Below are 4,039 nucleotides of genomic sequence, written 5' to 3' on the forward strand. Positions count from 1 at the left end.
ATGTTTGCATATGTTGTAGTGTAGGCCCTATTTTGCATAATAGGGTGTTTGAGTTGTGCCCGCCATCGGTTGAGACACAACCAACACAGTATGCTCTTAAATGCAGGGTGGGTGTCATTTCAGTCATAGACATAAGGACTGGGGAGTTTTTCAGGATATTTTTCAGTATATTTTCAGTGAGTCTGTGACAAATGAAGGTTGGGCTGTAACAATGGTGAGGTGTGGGTGTCAGGATAATTACATGCCATGTCTCAGGATGAACACATTGGCTCTAGTCTCCACCGAGTGTTGTTAACACCCCATGGTTCCCCTTATCAAACAGTCAGTGGAGAAACCAACTTGAGTGTTAAGAGATAAAACACAGGTAATCGTATGAATATTGTCCGTTTCTATTTTGAAAGCAATCGTGAAATGACAAGTAGTTGACAAATAGATTATCCACTTCTCAAATACGGCCAAATGTGTATTCTAAGGGGAGCGTGGCTTGAGCCTTGCTACTCTAATGCTCATGTGTTTCACCTCTCCAGTTCCAGGGGATGGTGTGGCTGCCCCTAACACTACTGAAATGGACCCTGGGACAGAGCCCTCTCAACTGTCTCAAAGCGCCACGGACTCTGAGGACCCCTCAAAGACATTCTTCACCATTGAGTACGGTGGGTTGGGAAATGTTACATTCCCAGCAAGAAAACCAAAAATGGCACTCAAACAGAAGAGGAAACTAACACAGTCAATAACAACCAAACGAAACAGGTGGGGTTTTAGGAGGGGTTCTGAAAGACACTTATGCGGGTGTCCACTTAAAGCTGACTAGCAACAAGTGGAACGTAGAAGACACCCACTAAATTTGCCCAAGAAGAGGCAAACAAAAGAAAAACACACACCAAACTTAAAGACAGGAAGTAAACCAAAAAGGTGGAGCAAAACAAAAATCAGACAAAGGAATGTTTTTAGCGCCTTATGATCAAGATGACGAGCCGTTTCCATACTAGGCGGGGATGCAACCGGTCAGGATGCTCTCGATGGTGCAGCTGTAGAACCTTTTGAGGATCTGGGGACCCATGCCAAATCTTTTTCAGTCTCCTGAGGGGGAAAAGGTTTTGTCGTGTCCTCTTCACAACTGTCTTGGTATGTTTGGAGCATGATAGTTCGTTGGTGATGTGGACACCAAGGAACTTGAAACTCTTGACCCGCTCCACTACAGCCCCATCGATGCCAATGGGGGTCTGTTCGGCCCGCCTTTTCCTGTAGTCCACAATCAGCTCCTTTGTCTTGCTCACATTGAGGGAGAGGTTGTTGCCCTGGCACCACACTGCCAGATCTCTGACCTCCTCCATATTGGCCGTCTCATCGTTGTCGGTTATCAGGCCTACCACTGTTGTGTTGTCAGAAAACTTAAGGATGGTGTTGGAGTCGTGTTTGGCCACGCAGTCGTGGGTGAACAGGGAATACAGGAGGGGACTAAGTACACACCCCTGTGGGGCCCCAGTGTTAAGAATCAGCGTGGCAGATGTGTTGTTGCCTACTCTTACCACCTGGGGGCGGACCGTCAGGAAGTCCAGGATCCAGTTGCAGAGGGAGGTGTATAGTCCCAGAGTCCTTAGCTTAGTGATGAGCCTCATGAGCACTATGGTGTTGAACGCTGAGCTGTAGTCAATGAACAGCATTCGCACATATGTGTTCCTTTTGTCCAGGTGAGAAAGGGCAGTGTGGAGTGCGATTGAGATTGCGTCATCTGTGGATCTGTTGGGGTGGTATGTGAATTGGAGTGGGTCTAGGGTGTTCGAGAGGATGCTGTTGATGTGAGCCATGACCAGCCTTTCAAAGCACTTCATGGCCAGGCAGGTTACCTTCGCTTCCTTGGGCACAGGGTTCTATGGTGGTCTGCTTGGAACATGTAGGTATTACAGACTCGGTCAGGGAGCAGTTTAAAATGTCAGTGAAGACATGCTTTGAGTACATGTCCTGGTAATCCATCTGGCCCAGCAGGTTTGCGAATGTTGACCTGTTTAATGGTTTTGTTCACATCGGCGTTAGAGAGTGTTATCACAAAGTCATCCAGAACAGCTGTTGCTCTTGTGCATGCTTCAGTGTTGCTTAACTCGAATCGAGCATAAAAGGCATTTAGCTCATCTGGTAGCCTCGCATCACTGGGCAGCTTGAGTCTGGGTTTCCCTTTGTAGTCTGTAATAGTTTTACAAGCCCTGCCACATGAGACGAGTGTCAGAGCCGGTGTAGTAGGATTCAATCTTAATCCTGCATTGACGCTTTGCTTGTTTGATGGTAAATAGAAGGTTACGAATAATACAGATGAGAACTCTCTTGGTAGATAGTGTGGGTGACAGCTTATCATAAGGTACTCTAGCTCAGGCGAGCAATACCTCGAGACTTCTTTAATATTAGACATTGCGCACCAGCTGTTATTGACAAAAATACACCCCCCCACCCCTTACCAGTCTTACCAGATGTAGTGTCTCTGTTCTGCCGGTGCATGGAAAATCCCGCCAGCTCTATATTGTCCGTTTCTTTGTTCAGCCACGTCTCGGTGAAACATAAGATGTTACAGTTTTTAATGTCAGGTTGGTAGTATAATTTTAATAGTAGGTCATCAATTTTATTTTCCAACGATTGCACATTAGCAAGGAGAATGGAATGCATTGGGAGTTTGCTCGTTCGCTTCCGGATCTGCATCCCCTTTTCCGGAGTCTTGTCTTCAAGCAAAAGGCGTGGATCTGGCCCTGTTCCGGGAAAGCAGGACATCCTTCTGATCGGACTCGTTAAAGGAAGAAGTTTCTTCCAGTCTGCGGTGAATAATCGCTTTTCTGACCCTTCTCTGGTGATAAAAGGCTCATTTTACCATCCTTTCAGAATTTTCATTTACAACACACTCTCACTCACAGTCGCTCTCCCTCTCTTAGTGACGTAATCCTTTCTCTTAATTCTCTTAAGGTAAGTCTTTCTTATTGCAGCTTAAATAAACATACCTGTTTTTTTACTTCTTTAAGTACTGTCTGTGTTGAGCACAAGGAGCAGTGGGCTTCTGCTATGGTGATAGTGGACCTCTGGAGACAGGCGGACAGATTGCTCAGGTGTGTTAGTGTGTCATGCAGGAAGCCAAAGAAGCGGATAAGAACAGCCTCCATCACAGTACTGTAGTATTTCCTGGCCTTTACCGGCTGGACACCTCGGACATTTTGGGCATCAGCAGATTGAATCTGAAATACATAAACAAAGACATACAAATAGACAATTAATTGCTGTCCAAAAAAAACTATATTAGATATGACACATTTTATCAGTGCATAAAACATTGAAACATGATGTTACCAATTGTAACCGTGTTTGTTGTCATTTACTGGACATTATATATTGATGATGACTTTTGGAGTACTTAGCATAGTAATCTAGAGCCACTACCTGTACCAGGTGCTGGACACGCCCCTGGTGACCTCGCAGGAAGTGAGCCAGTGCACGCAATAGGTGTAACGGATTTCCTCCTCTTCTTCCGAAGAGGAGAGGCGAGAAGGATCGGAGGACCAATATGCAGCGTTGTTATTATTAAGCATCTTTAATAAAGACGAAAACGTAAACACTATACAAATACAAAATAAGAAAACGTGGCAAAACCGAAACAGTCCTAACTGGTGCAGAGAACACAGAGACAGGAAACAATCACCCACAAAATACCCAAAGAATATGGCTGCCTAAATATGGTTCCCAATCACAGACAACGATAAACACCTGCCTCTGATTGAGAACCACACGAGGCAACCATAGACTTACCTAGAATACTACACTGAACACAACCCCATAAACTACAAAAAACCCTAGAAAAGACAAAACACATAAATCACCCATGTCACACCCTGGCCTAACCAAAATAATAAAGAATGCCAGCTGACCACACCATTCTTGGCTCCGGTCATCACAGCAGCTCCATCTGTTCCCAGAGCGACCAACTTGCTCCCCCACTCATCACACACCCACTCCACGATGGCACTGTTGGAGTTACTTATATGTGCCGCGTCTGCCTTCTCCACCG

General features: G+C 45.5%; 1 long non-coding RNA gene across 1 annotated transcript; it reads right to left on the reverse strand.

Moving 5' to 3' along the window:
- Positions 1-2,464: 2,464 nt before the first annotated feature.
- Positions 2,465-3,555, reverse strand: LOC112264025. Its single transcript, XR_002955583.2, has 3 exons — positions 3,415-3,555; positions 2,982-3,212; positions 2,465-2,830 (listed from the first exon to the last, which is right to left on the reverse strand). It is a non-coding gene; the product is annotated as an uncharacterized LOC112264025 (long non-coding RNA).
- Between the last annotated feature and the right edge of the window lie 484 nt (positions 3,556-4,039).

Source organism: Oncorhynchus tshawytscha, linkage group LG12, assembly GCF_018296145.1.
Source record: "Oncorhynchus tshawytscha isolate Ot180627B linkage group LG12, Otsh_v2.0, whole genome shotgun sequence".
Lineage (NCBI taxonomy): Eukaryota > Metazoa > Chordata > Actinopteri > Salmoniformes > Salmonidae > Oncorhynchus > Oncorhynchus tshawytscha.